This window comes from Pinus tabuliformis, chromosome 1_2, assembly GCF_031772625.1.
Source record: "Pinus tabuliformis cultivar Carrire ecotype Pingquan chromosome 1_2, CPIR1, whole genome shotgun sequence".
NCBI classification, from domain to species: domain Eukaryota; kingdom Viridiplantae; phylum Streptophyta; class Pinopsida; order Pinales; family Pinaceae; genus Pinus; species Pinus tabuliformis.
The window spans coordinates 1,029,742,298-1,029,764,078 of record NC_142298.1 but is presented as its reverse complement, the minus strand read 5'-3'; the positions used below and the strand labels follow the sequence as shown (position 1 = coordinate 1,029,764,078).

The window sequence follows — 21,781 nt, the reverse complement described above, 5'->3', positions numbered from 1 at the left end:
ATAAGATTCAAGGATTAGTGATATAGGATAAAGAAATTAAAGAGGGGGTGGGTAATGTTAGACTCCGTCTCATGTCAGAGATTGATTCTTCTTCAAAACAGGGTTTTGAAGAAGAAATCATTTAAATGTTGCTTTTTAGATTATGTAATTTGTTCTTCAGCTCTTCAACTGGCAGCGACTTCAAGCTCCTACCTCTGTAAAAGCACAAAGAAAACAAAGCATACATCAGACTCTACTGTTGATGAATTTGGTCAAGTTTTATCTTCATATGGTTTCAACTATCATGGCACAGAGGTTCCCTACAGTGGCACCCTTGGTACAGAGCTTACTTGTGAAATATTCATTGGTCCAGTTTACTATCAACGACTTCGTCATATGGTTTCAGATAAATTTCAGGACAATGTCTTTGTGCAATTATTTTGCTCTATCCAGTATCGTGTTGTGAAACAGAATGCTGACGATGCATTTTATGAGCTGCAAAATCCTCAAGAATAAATTCAAGCTTATGTGTTTGATGTGGTTCGAGCAAATGTTCCAAAGATGAATTTGGATGAATTATTTGAGCAAAAGGGCGATGTTGCCAAAGTTGTGTTAGAAGAGCTTGAAAAAGCAATGGGGTCATATGGGTATAACATACAACAGATACTTGTGGTTGATATAGTTCCGGATCCTTCAGTACAGAAGGCAATGAATGAGATCAATGCAGCTCAACGACTTCAACTTGAAAGTGTGTTGGATGAAGTTAGAGAGAGGGGAGAGTTTCTGAGTGCTGAGAGTGCTGGAGAACAGAGCTTTCAATGTACAGTTTTTGGCAGAGAGTTTAATGAAATTACACAGCTCTGACTTCTGAGATTCCTGTGGTATGAAAGTTAGCATTAGTTTTCCTCTTGTTTCATATGTAATCTGTTATGTTCCATTTCACTACATGATCATTTCTAACTGAACAAATGAAGTGTTTAGGTAAGAATTCATGCCTGCCATGCTCTGCCTATAAGTTTGTTCATGTTTAATGTTTTCTTCTGTTTGACAAGGATTCATCTCCTATGCCCTTGTTAGCTCCTCACCAGTCTTGCCATCCCATTTAAATCTAGATTTGGTGTTAAATTTCTTGCCTACCTTGCCTCAGTCGATAATCTGTGTTGTTCATTATATTTCTCTGTTCAAGCTGTGATTTTGCCCATGCAGCCCAGAAAAACCCCGTCATTTGATTAAAAACCCCAAATCAACTTTTCTAATTAGTTTACTAGCCTAATATCAGTGTCACCGTATTGGTCATCTCATCTATTGAAGATTTTACCGAGATAGACCGGAGAGAGCCTTCTCCTGCCCCGTAGGGCTAGCTACGGGGCTGAATGGTTTGATGTTGCCTTGAGGTTTACCTTTCTCAGCCTGAGGTGAAATCTCAAGCGCTAATAGGTAAAAAGGAAATCAAAATCCATGAAGCCTTAGAAATTTGTAAAACATCTATAAAATTTCAATTGGGAAGATAGCTATAAACAAAGCCATTTTTGGAAATCCCCCATTCATCATATTAACAAGCATACTCGACATGCATAATCTCATTACTCTCATTCCTTCTCTTCCCACCTTCCTTGTTTTCACCCTCCCTTCTTCGCTTTAAGTTCCCTTCTTACCCCCCTTAGATTCCCCACTCCCTAATTTTCTATTTTCTATATCTCTTATCCTCAAATCTTATATCGTCTTTTCCTTTATCTTTTGGTATTCTTGTGTTATTTCTTTTGTCCCTTATAAGTCTTCTCCTTATCATTAAACTTATCCCCTAATTTGTTAATTAAGATTTCTTTCCTTCTAATTTTCCTATTATTTCCTCCCTTGATTTTTTTTATCATCCTCAATTTCCCTATAACTTATGCCTTTCCCTTTGGTATTTAATTTCTATTTCCCTCCTAATCCCCCGCCCCAACCCTTTTAATTCCATTTTCATTTATATTTTATTTAATTCTAATTATTAATTTAACACTTTTTAAAATTATTAATTTAATTTTTTCTTAACTATGGTTTGTTTTTTTTGTTTTTTGCTTTAAATTATGGTTAATTTTCCTTAATCCTGAACCCCTTATATTAATTTAATATCTTGATATGTTTTTTGATTCATTTCTTTATTTATTTAGAAGAAATTGTTTGTCCATGTCTTAACCATAATTCATTGACTCTGTCTCCTCAGCCCAATGGCTAACCCTTAGCTCTAATATTTATAATCCTTCTCTCATTGATCTAGGTGGATTTTGGTGGCCATCTCCCTATTCCACTTGCACCCACCACTGCCTCTTTTAGTTTTTTTTCAATTTCCTTAGTTGTAGCACAAATTTCTATTTTTAGTAGTTTTTCAGGTCCTCAACTTCCGAAGCCATTTTGAAGCCCTAAATAATGTTTCTTTTGGCAAAATACCTTAAATATTTTAAGGGGAAATCACAGTTTCGGCTATACTCCTCAGAGAGATTTCAAATGAGGTATCATACATGTCAAACGACGATAATATTACCAAGTTACGACCTCGGGAAGTTGGCTGCCCAACTAACCCCAACGAGACCCATAAACTCTTGGTGTTACATCTCCTCGGGTTAGGGTTTTTGTTGTTTAGGGTTTTCTATTATTGTTCAATAATAAAAAGGCCCTTGAGCGTCATTGTAACTCATTTCAAAGGCATGTAACCACCACATCTCTTCTAAGAGATAAGTTACCATTGCTCGAGCTAGTTTTATTTACATTCTATTTGTAAGCATATTTCAGTATTTGATATTAATGAAATGAAGTATTATTTATAATGCATCTCTATATTTATGGTTATATATGTAATTTTTTGCGTTCTTGTTTAAATCCAGATCAGTGGTATTAAATCGATCTTCTCTTTCTCTATTTTTCTTTGCATGTCCCCAATCAGGACATAAGGAGTTAGGGCTCGATCTAGTTGAACCTTTGCAAGATCAACTTTTCAAACCCCGACAACTGCCCATGGGGGAAGAAAATAAAGATGAGGGAGTAGGAGATCCTAACAAAATATTGCTCAAGGAGGCCCTTGAGAAACCAAGGAACACGATGATGGATAAATTTGCATAGATCCTTCAATGGTTGCCCACTGACGACGCATCCACAACATGCAGCTACTCTAGAGACTCCACACCTTTTAAGGTACAAATAAACTTTGACATTCCCATATTTGAGGGCCAAATAGATGCAGATGTCGTAGATAAATGGTTAAATCTGAGACAACAATATTTTTCTATTCATGATTTTTCTAGCCAGGAAAATATTACTTTTTCCCTTCTCAAAGCCGCCCCCCACATCAAGGACTAGTGGAAAACCTACTCTGAGCAGAAGGATAAAAGTATGACCTCATTGTTTTCAGCCGCTTCAAATTGGAATTCATTCCATAATGCCATCAAGGAGTAGTACTACCCTGTCGAAAACTATGAGGGCAAATACATAAAGTGGACCACGCTACAGCAGGGAAGGGAGCAAGATGTGTTGGAGTTGACCAATGTTTTTCATACCCTTTGCATGAAGTTGGGTATCAAGGATTTTGAAAAACATTTGGTACTCAAGTACTGCGACTGCCTACATAGATAGATGTAGGACGAGATGGAGTTCCTGGACATCTCCTCGCTTGGCATGACTTATTAATAAGCTGTCAAGATCGAGCAGAAGTTCAAATAGAAGAAGCGAGAATTTGGATCTGCGAATCTGAAGCAAGGGAAAGGTGCCCCCAAACTGTAGAACAAAGGACAAAGCCAAGGCGGGATGACCCTGAACAATCCGCAAAAGCCACAAGAAAATGATAACACTATGAAGCCGAAGAAGGACACAAGACAGTTGCTTGAGTTCCATAAGAGTTCCACTCACAACACAAGTGAGTGTCGGGCCAAGAAGTCACTGGTGGCTGAGCTGAAGGCTTCAGAATCAGATGCATGTTCTGACTCTGAGTAAGAACCTGACAAGGGGAATGAAAAAGGGAAATAGATTATCGATGCGAAGCCCAACGCCACAATTTCCACAAAGAATATCCAGAGGAGGAGGAGCGTGTCTTCCACTCCAAGATGTGGGTGAAGGGTTCCCCGCTACAGTTCATTGTCAACAACGGGAGCCAAAAGAACCTCACTGCAGTGGAGGTCGTGAAGTGGTTGGGCTTACCGACCACAACACACCCACAACCGTACACCATCAGCTGGCTTCACCAAGGACAGATACGCCCTCAGGGAAAGAAGAAGATGGTGGCCACGACCTCCAAACAAGGCCCCTCCACATGAAAACAATAGATGGAAAAGGTCACAGAGGAGTATGAGGACATCTTCACCTCCCCTGCAGGGGTGCCCCTGCACTATCAAACACTCCATCAATCTGACCCCAAGTGCGTCGTTTTCCAATGGACCAATCTAATGACGCTATGTTTTGGAGAACGATGAAATCAAGAGGTAGATTTAGGAGCTACTGCAGAAAGGTCAAATCTAGCCGATTTCATTGCCTCGTGGGAGCCTGATCGTGTTGGTACAGAAGAAGGATGGGAATTGGAGACTCAGATTGACTACCGGGCATAAAACAAGATCATTGTCCGGAATAAGTACCCGATCCAACATATAAATGACCTTTTGGATCGACTGAAGGGGGCTAAATATTTTAGCAAGATTGACTTGAAGTCCAGATATCACCAGGTACCAATCGAGCCCTCCAATGTGTGGAATACTACCTTCAAAGCCAAGGAGGACCTTTTCAAATGGCTGGTTATGCCTTTCGGGTTGATGAGTGCTCCTGCAATCTTCATGAGGTTGATGGATGACATCCTGATCTTCATCCAAAGCTGGGAAGAGCACCTCCACCACATCCGACAGGTTCTCCAGACACTGAGGCAACACAAGCTATGTGCCAATTTGAAGAAATTCACTTTTGGCATGAGTTTTTTTCAGTATTTGGGATACATTATTGATGAACGGGGGTGCATGTGGATCCAACCAAGATCCAAGTAATTTGGGATTGGCCAATCCCAACCACTTTGATGGAGCTTTGCATCTTTCTAGGTCTTTCCAATTTCTACCACAGGTTCATGTTGGGGTCCTCTCATATCACTTGGCCCTTGAGTTAAGTCACCAAGGGATGAGTGAAAGAAAAACTATTATGGTATGAATTTCAACAGAAGGAATTCACAGAGTTGAAACATCACCTCTACTCTACACTAGTGCTCACACTACCAAACTTGCAACAACCATTTGAGATCAAGACAGATGCCTCTAACTATGTTATTGGGGCAATTCTCACTAAACAGGAGCATCCAGTGGCATATCACAGTGAGACACTTTCAGACACAGTCCAAAAGTATCCCACTTATGACAAAGATATGTATTTCATTATGCAGGCCTGCCAACAATGGAAGCATTACATTTTGGAGAAGGAAACGATCATTCACGTAGACCATCGACCCCTACAGTTCATACAGATGCAAGGAAAGTTATAGAATGATCGCCATCGGAAGTGGTCCACATACTTGAAACAGTTCCATTTTAATATCAATTACAAGAAGGGTAGCACCAATAATGTTGAATACTACTTCATCCGACCACCGATCATGGCATTAACCATCATGCTCAAATCTTGTGGGAACGAGACTTTTGATTGGCCACTTGTCTACAAAAGTGACCCAGAATTTGGCCACACATACCATATGGTCTTGGAGGGTCATCAAGTTCCATATTTTCACCTCTAAGATGCTCTTTTATGCCACCTGGGACAACTTTGTGTTCCTTCAAGTGAACGTGCTAAGATGATTTGGGAAGCACGCTACAGTTGGGCTGTTGGGCACTTCGGGGTGAAGAAAATGGTGGTAGTACTGCAGAATTATTTCTATTAGCCAAACTTTTGACATGATGTCAACAAGTACATCAGATCCTCCATTACCTGCGCCATTTCCAAATCGACCATCAAGAAGCAAGGTCTCTATACTCCGCCGCCTACCCTTATTCGACCTTGTGAATCCATATCCATGGATTACATGTCAAGCCTTCCTTCTATTAAGCATGGCAATGACTGTGTTTTTTTGGTCATCGATAGATTCTTGAAGATGGCCATTATGGTGGCCTGCAAGAAGAATATCACAGCAAAAGGCACTACTAAAATCTTCTTTGAACGAGTGTGGGTACATTTTGAGATCCCACAGTTAATCATCTTAGATCAGGACAACAGGTTCCTCAATACATTTTTGTCCAATCTCTAGTCAATGTTGGACACCAATATCACTAAGTCCATAGCTTTCCATCCCCAAACTGATGGCCAAACAGAGGTTGTCAACAGGATCATCGTACACATTATGCGCATGTACAACTCAAAGCATCCACACACATGGGATGAGAGCCTCCCCTATGTACAACATAGCTATAACTAAGCTCTCCATAGCTTGACTGGCCACAACCGTTTTCAGGTGGGCTTCAGATTCTAGCCACTATGTCCCATTAATGTGGCCATACCATTTGCAGCAACTTAGGCAGATTCAGCTCATGTCTAGTTTGAAGCCGACAAGGCAAATAACTTCATTGAGCACATTTGACACACCTATCAATAAGTCCATGACATATTTGACAAAGCCAATGCTAAGTACAAGCAGCAGCATGATCAACATTGGGTGCCACACAAATTCTAGGTGGGTGACAAATTTTGGCTACATTCGCAGAAGGAGAACCTCGTTAGGCCCCATTTCAAGATTCGACTACTTTGATATGGGCCATACACCATCACCAAGGGTATGGGAGATAATGATTTTGAGCTTAGCATTCCTCCATTCCTTGGCCTGCGCCCAGTGTTCAATGTGGATCGCCTTTTGCCATACTTTCCACCATTACTAGACACATCTGACATTACAAAACAACTCACACCAACAGAGTTAAATCAAGACTACATGGAGGAAGTTGCAACTGATCAGATCATGGACACGCATATCAAGAACACTCACCAGCAGGAGATCCAGCTATATCGAGTTGTCAAAGCTAGCAAACTTCTGCAACAAGGAAAATGGTTCACGAGGGAACAAGTTCAATAGAAGTTTCCTCATCTCATGAAGGAACTCAGTGCAATGGAGACGATTGCTTCCTAAGGGGTGAGGAACAATCTAGGAAGATGTTGGTGGCCACCCACCTATTCCAATTGGACCCCCACCACTGCCTCTTTCAGTTTCGTTAATTGTAGCATATTTTACTCTTTTTAGCAGTTTTTTGGGTCTTGAATTTCCAAAGCCGTTTTGAGGCCCTAAACGATGTTTTTTGGCAAAATTCCTCCCTTGTTTTTGAAATAAATCACAATTTTGGTTGTATTCCTCAAAGAGATCTTTCCAACGAGGTATCATACGCGTCAAACAGAGATAATATGACCAAATTATGACCTCGGGAATATCGTTGCCCAACTAACCCCAATGGGGCCCATAAACTCTTGGTGTTACATCTCCTTGGGTTAGGGTTTTGGTTGTTTAAGGTGTTCTCTTATCATTCAATAATAAAAAGTCCCTTGAGCCTCATTGTAACTCAGTTCAGAGGCATGTAGCCACCACATCTATTCTCAGAGATAAGTTACCATCACCCGGGCTAGTCTTATTTACATTCTATTTGTAAGCATATTTCAGTATTTGATATTAATGAAATGAAGTTTTATTTCTACTACATCTCTGTATTTATGGTTATATCTGTAATTTTTTTCATTCCTGTTTAAATCTGGATCACTCACAACTTTCTTCTCATCACCAATATGCTCCTCTAGTCCTTGATGATGAGTAGAGAGTCGAGTTGAAACATTGGATGTTTTAGAATATCACACATAGTTTCAATCCAAAAAGACACAAACAACATCATGAAAAATTGTGGAAATATTCACACACTTTTATTGTTGTTTTGTACATCTAAAACCATTAAAAGCCTTAAAGTTTCCTTACCACTTTCTTATACCTTGATAGTTTCTGATCCCTTGTTGAATCCATACCTTAGAGGCTATTTCTAACTATTATATGCTCTTGCATGTTGTAAATTTGCATACCATAAAAACTCTAGTTTATAAGAACCCTCTTCTAATCCATTGGGGTTGGTGGAAATTGTACTTGATTACTTGTAGCCCTCTCATGGCTATCAAGGCTTCGCTGACACCATCCTTTAAAACAATTAGACCTTTGACACACTTGATCTCTTACTTATTCAAGACCTTGTTGGGTGATATTATTCACAAGTCACTTAAAGATTCATTTGCTTTAGGTGAAAACCCTTTGAGCCTTGTTAGGGAAGCCTCCCTTGTGGTGATAACATCTACCACTAAATAGAAGGAGAGGCCATTGAAGCGACAATGGTAGCTAATCTCATTGTTGCAATAACACCTGTGTTACATAGTGGGGCTTTGCACTAGCCATGCTAAATTTTGTGGTAACATGTCCAAAACCCTAATTCCTTAAATTCAACTTTAATACCATATATAGCACTTCTTTAATAATTAAGCTCATAAATAATTAAATTGTATTAATACATACAACAATTCAACTTATTTTAATTACACAAATATACAATACAAATTAAAAAACATCATTATCTTATATATATATATATATATATTACAACTAAAGCCATATTTATGTAATATACTAATACTCTATAATAATGATGACAAGCAATAAAATAAATAACTTCAACTTCTTTCTTACAAAGAGTATTCGATTTTTATTTTTATTTTTTTGAGTATAAATATGAATCTTTAAGCTAATCAGTTTTTTTTTTTGTCAAGTGATCTGAGTTCATCAGAGCTTACATCAAGCTTGACATGTGTTATGAGAAACCATGGCCCAGGGGGATATGATGCATCAAAATCACCTGGTGATTGCACCTGGTCTGGGCCACACCAACCCTTAACATGATTGGATGTTTTCCCACGGAGTTTCAAACTGGTGACCTTCACATCATGAAGTGACTTAATAGTACGCTCAATCACCATCCATTCTATGCCCCATGGGCTACTCTTTAAGCTAATATTTTACAATATCTTATGCTCAATAATTATAATTATATATAATATTTTGAATGATAATTTCTTAACTAACTTTCATATTAATTTATATTAATTAATTTTTATACATAATACTCTCTCTCTCTCTCTCTCTCTCTCTCTCTCTCTCTCTCTCTCTCTCTCTCTCTCTCTATATATATATATATATATATATATATATATATATATATATATATATATATATATATATATATATATATATATATATATATATATATATCTTATCGGGAAGGTCTAAGGGAGGGAGTCTAGTTTATATCTAGTGTTTCTCTAGGTTTTGGCTTTTTCCAGGCCACGATTCTTCTTGTCTCCTTTCCCAGCCACCAACATTGTTTCCAACAGGCCTTTTGGGGTGACCCTAATTTCAACTCAAGAAAGCTATTGTGTATAATGAAAAAGTTGATTATTAGCTCGATTCAACTATCTTGGGCCTAGTTTTTATGCATAACTCTAACATTAATTTGGGAACTTCTCCATTGTTGGATGGTTCATGCACCAAGCCTGATAATCCTATAGTTATTACTGAGCTTGAAAACAATAATTGTAATTGTATAGTCGGAAAGTTGTTGCATCATTCTATATTGGAGGAGGAGTCAATTTCTTGTCCGAAAGGTTTTCAACCTTCATATACAGATGGTAAAATCTTGAAATTGAAGAAGATCCAGGCCTCCATGATGGTGGGCAAATATGTTAGCTTATATGAGGTTCTAGATTTGGTTAATAGAGCTTTGGTGGGATGTTTTAGTGGAAAAATAATTGGGATGTTGGCCTTAAAAGACTAGATTTAGGACCATTGGCCCCCTTTGTTAGGTATGATCCATCCCTTCCACATTATGTAGAGGGGAAATTTTTTTATTTTATTGAAATCCAGAGATGAAGAGGATATAATTATGAAAAGGAAATGGTTTTAGGGAAAGTATGTTTTGCAGATCCAAAGATGGTCTATGAATTTTGACTTTACTCATGTCCCATTGAAAACACACAAAAAAATTGGTGTTACTCCATGGTCTTCCCCTAGTATTATGGTCAAATTGTATCAATGATGCATCTAGAAACAATCTTGGTCATTTTTCCAAGGTAGAAAAAGATTGTTTTTCTAAAATAAACATATGTTACACATGGATAGACATTGAGGTTGATCTCTAAGAAGGATTATATGATTAAATTGAGCTCATTTACCAAGGTTGTAAATGATCTCATAAGGTGGATTATTGAAAAATCTCATTTCGATGTTTTTTCTATTAGGACACTAGACATTTAGTGTCTAACTACCCTAGAAATTACAATGGTTGTAGACCTACTCGTAAGATTTGGATAAGGTGGAGAAGCATTAGAATGTGTTCTCAGAGCTGGGGTTGAAGGATTCTAATCCAGACAATGTCAAAGAAGGTATTGCAGTAAAATATTTCTTGTTAGTGTCAGAAACTTTATCTCCTCACCATATCGAGAATGCATGCTTTGTAGACAATGTTAAAAATAATATTAATATTCTTATATCCTCTTCCCTATAAATCCCAAATTATGGGTCCTTATGCCTTTCTACTCTACCAACATATAAGGATGATCCATCTCCCACCTTTATGCCTATAGTTCCCAACTCTTCTTCCTCATATGAGCCTAATCGTTACACTTGGTCAATTGATAAGGATGTATCCCTTAGCACGAGATATAAACATCCATCGCCTATAAAATATAGCCACATGATTTATGAGTTGTAGTCTCACTTGAAGGATAACACATCCTCTCAAGGTGACCCTTCTCTAGATATCCCAAAGGTAGGACAAGTGGGAAGAAAGTGCCACCTTTAAAAATCTTAGTCTTGCTCAAAAGAAGACATTAGGACTAGTAAGAAAAAAACTATAATATGGGTACTTAGAGCTAAGAAAACCCTTTATAGGGAAAAATATGATTGTTATATCTCTAAAGTTAAGGGAGTTTGGGAATTCTCCCAAAATAAATTCCCTAAAGAGGGACCCTGTGACTCAAAATATTGATATTCTTTTACTACAAGAAACTATGTCAAAAGGGGAGAAAGCTTCAGATATTTTGGAGCCATGGCTTAAGTTTTGGTATTGTTATCACCCCAAGAAACTCTCCTAGGTTGTATATCAAAGATGCTCGGGAACATTACAAACTCAACAAAAATGTTGGAAATAGGTGGATGAATGGAAGGAATGATGCATATTCAAGCCAGATAACCACTTCTACTATGCTTAACCCCATATATGGGTGAACACCCCCAGACTACAAGGATTTAGACTTCCAATTACTCACAGCTTGAGGAATAGGTGAAGATGGAGAATACTGGCCACACCAGCAGATGCACAGGACCCTGTGATGGCCGGCTGTAGCCAGTTAAAAGGTCTATAAATCTATTTCCTAATGCACAGATAGGATGATAGCTCTCTAGCACCAAGAAAATAGAAACCTGCATACACCTTCAATAATACATACTAGATTCTAACATATAGGTGGGATGACAGCCCCTCTAATGCTAAACATCAAGAGCACATGAAAAATGCATAACAGGCATAGCCTGTAACAAAGAAGAAGTGGAAAGTGAGAAATTAATAGCAAAAGAAGCTTGCATTAGCTGAAAATGAAGACCAGATGCTGCAGGTATCACAGTAGTTACAGTCTGTAGAAGTTGAATCTTACATCAAAACAATATCCATCAACCCTCATTACATCTTGTTTCTAGCTATATACACTGGTTGATTACAAAAATATCTGCTATCCTATGCGTGGACGGGTCATAATGGACCACCAACCACCTTAACTTTCTTATATGGGTCTCTGCTACAATCTGATTGTTTTAATGAACAAAATGACCCTTTCTGGTACTCCGTTGTACTTCACGAACCAGTGGAGTGCTATACTGAAGGAGTTCCATAACTGATAAATGCCATAATCTGCTCAAGGTTGTCCTTCTCATCCTTCGGATGTACAATGCGTTGAATGTAGTAGTTGAAGCTTAACTTCGCAGATTACTGGTGGATGATCGCCTTCGTCCCTTGGAAGCATGGTATAGGCCAAACACACAAAAACTGCATGGAAAATGAACGAAGGGTTGGGAATGAATGTTAGCCGTTGGATGGAACTGACGGATGGCTGAGATCTCATGGTGGGAGGTGATGGGAAGACACAGGGCGGAGCGACTATGAGTCGTCAGATCACATATATGGACGACAGAGATCATTTGATAGGGAGTATCGGGAGAAGGCGTGAATGGAGAAACGTGGGCCGTTGGATCACGGTCGGGCAGATCCGACGGTGATCAGGGGCGGAAGTTGCACGGGAGATAACGAGCGGGAGAACAGGCGGGATGGCGGTAAGTGGTTTCCCCGCACCGCTTATGGGAGGCAGTGGTATTCGTATAGAGGAGTCGCGATACCACTCAGGCGTTGACGCGTGGCGGATGTGACTCGCGGGAAACCGCTTTCCCCACTGGCTATCCTGCGTGCATGTTTAGGCGTCGGGATGCGCGGATGCCATTAGATCGGGGGATGGATGATCGGATGGCAGGAATTAATGCGCACGCTTGGTGGAACTGATGTGATAGGAAAAGTTGTGGGTCAGGGACTTTGTAAAGGCACGCGGTTACAGGTTAAGACCTTAGCGCTGGGGGGTTTGACGTAAAAGGGCTTACACAGGGGAACACACCGAATTGGTGGATAGCGCTTGCTTTGGAGGTTAAATGACTGTGGTTGTATGACAGCTTAAATTTAGCGCCCGAGAGCCAAAGAAACCAAGGTTTATACTAAATATTGGAGTAAAACAACGATAATGGGGGATTATGGAGTTATAAGGAAAATGAAGGAGAAGAGGGAACCAACTGCTGCAAGCCTCTTGCAAACATAACCAGCACTGCCAGACCTATTTTTTATCCATTGAATGTTGTAGAATATAGCAGAGCTAACACTGGCTCCTTTTGGGGATGAGATCCTCCCTATGAGGCCTCAAGAACCTGTAGATCAATGCCTTTCCAGTTGAAAACAAATTAGCCAAAATTCCTAGTGTTCCATTGGGCATGGAGTCTACTTTGCCTACAAAAAACTGATAAAAACAAAATATTTACAACTTTTAAGGCCAAAGACCTTAAACAACATAATTTTTCAGAAAACGCCCATTAACTGGGCCATCAAAAACTACCTCTCCTCCCATACTTTTCAGTATGAAGGTGTTGTTCCCTTGAATCTGAGAAATGATGAAAGGCCTTGTCCAGAAAGCATCAAATTTCCCATGGTTGCCTTTCTTTTCCTTCAATGCATCCCATTTCAGAACCAAGTCTCCAACCTGAAAATTATCTGATTTTGTCCCTTTGTCAAAGGCTTCCTTGATCTTTATCTGATGTGTTGCAGCCTTTTCAACCAGCTGTTCTCTAATCTGATGTACCTCTACTAAATCAGTGATCCTCTTTGCCATGTCTCCTTCCTCATTCTACTCTTCTTGAAGGAATTTTGCCACAGGGAGAGTTAACTGAATGGGGAATAGAGCTTTAGTGCCATATACCAGCCTGAATGGAGAATTTCCTGTGGACTTCTTAATGGTTACTCTATCAGCCCACAATGCATATTTGAGCTTAGCATCCCAATTCCTTTTATTGTCCTCCAACAGTTTCTTAATTATCCTTATCAAGCTTTTATTTGAAGATTCTGCTAGACCATTACCTTGAGGATAGTATGAGGTGGAATGAACCAGTTTAATACCCATTGAATCACACATTTCCACCAATTCCTTTGCCCTGAAGGCTGCTGCATTATCTGTGACTAATTTATGTGGAAAACCAAACCTGGTAAAAATATTTTCAATTAAAAACTTGATGACCACATTATGATCAGCCCTCCTGGTAGGGACTGCTTCAATCCACTTAGTGAAATAATCAGTAGCTACTAATATCCATCTGTGTTGGCCACTGGAATGTGGATTGATTTCTCCAATCAAATCCAAGCCCCACTGCTAAAAAGGTCCTTTTGCAAGTATTGGCTTTAAGGGTAGGGACTTCAACTGTTGTTTCCCTTCAAATCTTTGGCACCTGTCACAAGATTTAACAAATGAAAACACATCAGAAAATAAGGAGGGCCAATAGTAGCCAGCTCTGAGAATCTTATGGGCAGTGGTTTTCCAATAATGGTGCCCTCCACACATGCTGGAATGAAACTACTGCATAACTTCTATTGACTGTTCTTTGTCTAGAAACCTCAAAAGCACTCCAGATGGATCCCTCCAGTAGAGAAGATTTTCATTAATGCAATATTTAGTTGCCCTAAGATTTATAGTTCTGGCTTGAATTTGAGTAAATCTTGAAGGTATTTCTAACTTCAGCAATAATTTAACTATTGTAGAATACCAATCACAAGAAGCTAGATTTTCGGCCACTGATTGCTTTCTGTCTGGTTCAGCTGCTTCCTCTTCTTCATCTGTCTGACTGATTTCTGCAATTGTGCATAGGAAATCTATATCCAATGATTTGCAATTTTCTTCAGCTAACAACCTAGCAAGACCCTGACCTCTGACCAGCTTGGTGGGCTTCAGTTCTATATTAAATTCAATTAGCTTTGCAATCCATTTAGCCCTTCTTCCATCAACATCAGGTTGTGTTAAGACATCTTTTATTGCAGCAGAGGGTACATATGCAATTATCTTGGAATGCAAGATATAAACTCTGAAAGCTTTCAAGGATTTGATAAGGGCATATGCTTGTTTTTCAATAATGTCATACCTCAGCTCAGCATCCCTCAAGTTTTTGCTGAAAAATGCCACCGGATGCTCTGAGCCTTCTTCATCTGCTTGCAATAGAACTGCTGCAATGGTATCTTCAGAGGCAAATGAGAATACATGGAAATCCTTGCTGTAGTCTGGACTTATTAAAGTGGGAGCCTCCATAATATACTTTTTAATGGACTCAAAAGATCCTCTTATTGCATCAGTCCATCTGACCTCTGACCCTTTCTTCAACATGGAGGTAATATGCTTCACCAATTCTGCAAAATTTGGTATAAACCTCCTTACAAAATTAATTTTGCCCAAAAGGGATTGGATATCTTTCTTCGATCTTGGGACAGACAAAGTCTGTATTACTTTTACTCTTTCTGGGTCAATTCGGACACCTACAGCAGAAACAATGCGTCCCAACAACTTGCCTTCTTCTAGAGCAAATTGTGATTTTTTAGGATTGACTGAAATTCCAAACCTCCTGCACTTTAGGAACACCTTTTTCAAATGCTGCAAATGATCTTGATGGCTACTGGAGTATACTGTTATGTCATCAAGGTAGATAAGGACAAATTTATCCTTCTCTCCCACAAATGCTATATCCATAGCTCTCTGAAATGTTGCCCCAGCATTCATCAATCCAAAAGGCATCTTGGCATACATAAAAGTGCCCTAAGGAGTGGTGAATGCAGTCTTCTCTTGGTCATCTGGATGCACAACAATTTGATTAAACCCTGAAAATCCATCCAAGAAAGACATTACTTTGGCTCCTGAGACCTTCTGCAGCAAATGCTCTATCTTGGGTAGAGGGTAGTTGTCTTTCTTAGAGCATTTGTTTAAGTTTCTGAAATCAACACGCAGTCTGATTTCTCCACTTTTCTTCCTCACTACTACTAGGTTGGCTACCCATTTGGAATATCTGAGAGGGACTATGATTTTGGCAACCAGAAACTTTTTAATTTCTTTTTCAATCAGTGGAAGAAGCATAGGATTTATTGGTCTTAGCTTTTGTTTGAAAGGAATGGTGTCTTTCTCCAGAGGGATTTTATGCTGGATTATCTTCTTATCATACGTTTTTAGATCACTATACTCCCAGGCAAACATGTCAGCAAATTGCTTCATTAACTTGCAATATTCAGCACTCTGGTCAGCAGACAGATGAGTGGATAAATTTATGTATCTAGGCTGACCTGGATTCCCTATATCATGCTTACAGACTATAGATTGGTCTTCTTTTTGGGCAGCCTTGTAAGGCACATCATTCTAGTCAAACAATATTTCTAGAGGAATTAAACTCTTAGGAATATGATTGCTGGGAAGCTGGACAATGCTATCTTTTCCAATTTTATTTCTAAGCTAGGATTTAGGGCTTTCTAACAAGGCTTCATTATCTTGGTCAATTTGCATTTCAGAAAACTCATCAATGACTTGTAGAAACCTATTTATCTCATCATCATCATCAAAAACTTTCCAATTTTGGACATTATCAGGCAAGGATGGTCTATATTTCATTTTGACTTCATATACCAGTCTGGGAGGCATGGGAGGGATAAACATGCTAGCAGACACGGCAAGGGAATCAACAAGCTGATTTTGGGTTCTAGGAATATATGAAATACAAAAATAATCAAAAGAATCTTTGATTCTCCATACCTCATCTCTGTATGCTTTCAGCCTTGGGTGCTTTGCTTGAAATGTTTTATTTACTTGCTGAATGATCAGATCAGCATCTCCAAACACCTTTATGTTCTTGATTCCTCTATCTTTTGTTGCGTTAAGACCCAATAACAGAGCCTCATACTCTGCTATATTGTTTGTGACTTGAAAAGCCAGCTTGAAAGACAGCTGTGTGCTCTTCTGTTGTGGAGATATCAGCACCACCCCTACTCCTGCAGTCTCCCTGGAACATGCTCCATCAAAGAACATCTCCCAAACTTGACCTCCTTGCTCTTCTTTGGCCTGAACTGTTGGTTTCCTGATCTGCATTGCGGCCTTCTGAGATTCTTCTATTTGGAGGATACATGCTCCAAAATCAGTGTCCACAGCATAAATAGGATGATTGGTAGGATTTTTCTCATCACTAATGATGTATGCCAGTTGTGCTTCTCTGTATAATCTCCTGCTTTCTCCTCCAAAAATTGGGACAGTGGCATAAGATAGATCATTCTGTAATGTCCCACCTAGTCTCTTAATCCATCCTCTAGACAGAAGCATGCCAAACTTAGGAGGGACATTTGCTACCACAATATCCATCATTATACTCTTCATGGGTAGCTGAGTTAAGGTAATGGCCAGGTCTTTGATTAATCCTAGGCATTTCACTTTCCTTGAATCAAAAGAAAATAAATCATGATATGGTCTAGTGATGTCAAGGCCTAACTCTTCCATGACAGCTTTAGGCATTAAATTGTGGCTGGCCCTTGTATCTAGCAGGCAATTGTGGAGGATTTTGTCATGAATGGTCAAGGAGACATAAAAACATGGATAATTATTATCAGTAGGTTCAATCACAGGGCTGAGCACAATGACAGACTTGTCATCTTGCAAATTCACAGAGTTAGTGGAGGTTTGTGTGGTTTCCAGCTCGAGGGCCTCAAGGATAGGCTTTCTAAATACTTCACTCTTTACCAACTCTACCAGAGGCACAGATATGTTTAATTTCTGGAATTCTGACTCAAGGCTGAAAGAGGATCGTAACTTATCAAAACCCCTTACCTCTTGAACTAGTGCTTTTAGAATGACTGGATCAGCTATTGGTCTTCTGTGTCTGATATTTTGTGACTCTGTTTGGAAAATAGCTCTTTGGGCAGGATTCTCTTTGACATTTTTTGCATTTGACCTTAGGTTATATCTTCCCTGCTCCTCAGCTTGTAGGACAGCTTCTCTATCCCATTCTTAACTGTCTTGTTCCTACAACAATGATTCTTCATAAGCAGCCAAAGTAAAAAATGCAGCGCTTCCTTTATCTTCCATGCGGTGAATTTCATCCTCATCTTCAAATTGTTCCTCCTCCATGACTACATTTTGGAAAGGAGCTTTAACTTTCTGTTCTTCTTTTGATTCTTTACTCTTCTGAATAATTTACAACTGTTCATTTGCTCTTTTGAAAGGATTTGGGTTTCTTGGAGCAAATGCGTTCTGCTACCTTGTTTTTCTTGAATTTTGCTCAACCTTTAGCTTAGAAATTTCAGCAGCCAATGACTCTATCATCTTAGTCATTTTATTTAATTTAAGCTCTGAAGATGATGTAGAGGAGGTAGAATCCTGACCTCTCTACCTCCTTCTATCAGCTTGACTTTTGAGCTTTTCTGCAGCCATGATATTAGACTCTACTTCTAGAGCTGCATCCTGCATGTCTGCCAGAGTAGCACATCTCATTTCTCTCAACAACAGGCAGAAATCAGAGGCAAAAGCATTGGCATAAGTGAGTTTGGCAAAGGTGGGGGTAGGCTTTACCTCAACTGGTATCTTATTATACATACGATTGAAAATTTTATTAAAATCAGGCAATGATTCCCCATTTTCCCTCTTCAGGTTACCAAACTCAGTATGATAATACAACAAGTCCTTTTTATCTCCCCAGTGCTTCAAAAATGCATCATCTAAAGCTTCAATATCAGCAATAGATCTAGGGCTAGTTCTCTGAACCACTTTCTGGCCTCTCCATCAAGGCTTTGGACAAAAACTCTCATCCACACATCATTTTCACTTATATCTAAGTTATCAGCATAACTATAAAAAGCTTCAAGGTGTTCTTCAGTTGTTACTCCCTTAGTGCCAGTGAACTTAGGCATATATTTTTGATATTCTCCCACAGGCATAGGATTCAAAGGAACAGGCAAGACCAAAGGTCCATATCTGGCAGCTACAATTCTTTCTATCTTCGTGGGTGCTTGCTGGCCTGCCATGATTGGGATATGTGGAAGGATACTGGCAGATTGAATGGTAGGAAGTAATGTGATGGATGGCAAAGACAAAGGGATGTTTTGGACTGTATGGGAAACTTTCTTTGGACTGAGATTCAAAGGGGAACTAGATGGACAAGGGGTTGTATTAATCTCTGAAGGAATTTCCTTATTAACAGTGCTGGGCTCTAAATCTTCAAACTGTATATCTTCAGCTATAACTTTATCTTTCAGAGATGCATGAGATTTCTTAGGCTTACCTAATCCTGATGCCCCTTTTTGTGATGCTTTCTTCGATTTGACAGTCCTCTCAGGGTCAGGCACTGGTTCAGCTGGTGATTTCTGAGGATTTCTTTGAGTATGTCTCACAAACTGAGCCAGAACTTCAATGTGGAGTCACCAAATGCTGGTCTTCCTCCAATGGAGTCGCTAGATAGATGATTACAACCAGAAATGTGCCCAGACCTTGTATATCATCAAAATCTGGAATTGTATCGTTCTCCCAGGGAAGCTGACCTTCAATCTCCTCTCCCCGGCAATGGCACCAATTAATGTTATCACCCCAAGAAACTCTCCTAGGTTGTATATCAGAGATGCTAGGGAACATTACAAACTCAACAAAAATGTTGGAAGTAGGTAGATGAATGGAAGGAATGATGCATATTCAAGCCAGATAACCACTTCTACTATGCTTAACCCCAGACATGGGCGAACACCCCAGAATACAAGGCTTTAGACCACCAATTACTCACAGCTTGAGGAAAAGGTGAAGATGGAGAATATTGGCCACACTAACAGATGCACAGGACCCTGTGATGGCCAGCTGCAACTAGTTAAAAGGTCTGTAAATCTATTTCCTAATGCATAGACAGGATGATAGCTCTCTGGCACCAAGAAAACAGAAACCTGCATACACCTTCAATAATACATACTAGATTCTAACACAGAGGTGGGATGACAACCCCTCTAATGCTAAACATCAAGAGCACATGAAAAATGCATAACAGGCACAGCCTGGAACAAAGAAGAAGTGGAAAGTGAGCAATTAACAACAAAAGAAGCTTGCATTAGCTGAAAATGAAGACCAGAAGCTGTAGGTATCACAATAGTTACAGTCTCCAGATGTTGAACCTTACATCAAAACAATATCCATCAACCCTCATTACATCTTGTTCTGGGTATATATGGAGGTTGATTACAAAAATATCTGCTATCTTATGCGTGGAGGGGTCATAATGGACCACCAACCACCTTAACTTTCTGATATGTGTCTCTGCTACAATTTGATTGTTTTAATGAACAAAATGACCCTTTTTGGTACTCTATTGTACTTCACGAACCAATGGAGTGCTATACTGAAGGAGTTCCATAACTGATAAATGCCATAATCTGCTCAAGGCTATCCTTCTCGTCCTTCGGATGCGTTGAATGCAGTAGTTGAAGCTTAACTGCACAGAGTACTGGTGGATGATCGCCTTCGTCCCTTGGAAGCATGGTATAGGCCAAACACACGAAAACTGCATGGAAAATGAATGAAGGGTTGGGAATGAATGTTAGCCGTTGGATGGAACTGACGGATGGCTGAGATTTCATGGTGGGAGGTGATGGGAAGACGCGGGGTGGAGCGATTATGAGTCGTCAGATCACATATATGGATGGCAGAGATCATTTGATAGGGAGTATCGGGTGAAGGCGTGAATGGAGAATCATGGGCCATCAAATCACAGTCGGGCAGATCCGACAGTGATCGGGGGCGGAAGTTGCACGGGAGATAACGAGCGGGAGAATGGGCGGGATGGCAGTAAGTGGTTTCCCCGCATCACTTATGGGAGGCCGTGGTATTCGTACAGAGGAGTCATGATACCACTCAGGCGTTGACGCATGGTGGATGTGACTCACGAGAAACCGATTTCCCCGTTGGCTATCACGTGTGCATGTTCAGGCAGCAGGATGTGCGAATGCCGTCAGATCGGGAGATGGACGATCAGATGACGAGAATTAACGCGCGCGCTTGGTGGAATTGATGTGACAGGAAAATTTGCGGGCCAGGGACTTTGTAAAAGCGCACAGTTACAGGTCAAGACCTTAGTGCCGAGGGGTTTGACGTAAAAGGGCTTACACAGGGGAACACACCGAATTGGCGGATAGCACTTGCTTTGGAGGTTAAATGACTAGTTGTATGACAGCTTAAATTTGGCGCCCGAGAGCCAAAGAAATCAAGGTCTATACTAAATATTGGAGTAAAACAGGGATAACGAGGGATTATGGAGTTATAAGGAAAATGAATGAGAAGAGGGAACCAACTGCTGCGAGCCTCTTGCAAACATAACCAGCACTGCCAGACCTATTTTTTATCCATTGAATGTTGTAGAATATAGTAGAGCTAATAGGTATTTATGTTATATAGATGCTTTAGGCTTATCTGGTGGATTGTTAAACACATGGAATCATCACATGCAGGCAATCTCATCTTTGGTTAGTGATAATGTCATTTGTGTATACTTGGTGATCAAGGAATTAAAGGTAACATATAGGATTGTTAGTATCTATGGCCCTTACAATGACCAAAATTTCTTTTGGGAAAGTTTAGCTAAGTCTAATATTCTTCAAAATGGAAAATTAATCATCTATGTCGATTTTAATTTTGCCACCTTCTTTGGTGAAATTTGGAGACCAAATCCTTTCCCAGACCCATTAGATCCTTTCTGCTTGCACCTTTTGGAATCACTAGGCTTAATTGAATTTAAACCTACTAAATTGGTTCCAACTTGGAGTAATTCTAAATCTTTTGAAGATGTTGTTTAAAAAATATTGGATCTTTTTTATTTTTCTGAGTCATTTCTTATCTTTCATAATTAAGTCCTTGGTTGAAGCTAGAGGGATGTCAGACCATTATCCGATCCTGATGTGCATTGATAATAAAGAACAAAAGGCTCCAACTCCTTTTCATTTCAATTATTCATGGTTAAAGGAAGAGGATTTTTTAAATCTGCTTTAATTGAATTGGTTCCATATAGATCCATATTCAAAATTATCTTTCATGCACCAATTTTACAATAATTTAAAATTCCTAAAGAATAATATAAAGGGATGGATATTGAAGTATGAAAAGAAACATGAAGCCACCT

At 39.5% G+C, this 21,781-nt stretch overlaps 1 pseudogene; it reads left to right on the top strand.

The window, feature by feature from the left end:
• Positions 1-540: 540 nt before the first annotated feature.
• LOC149209634 (protein PPLZ12 pseudogene) overlaps positions 541-21,781 on the top strand; it is a 43,005-nt pseudogene continuing 21,764 nt past the window's right edge.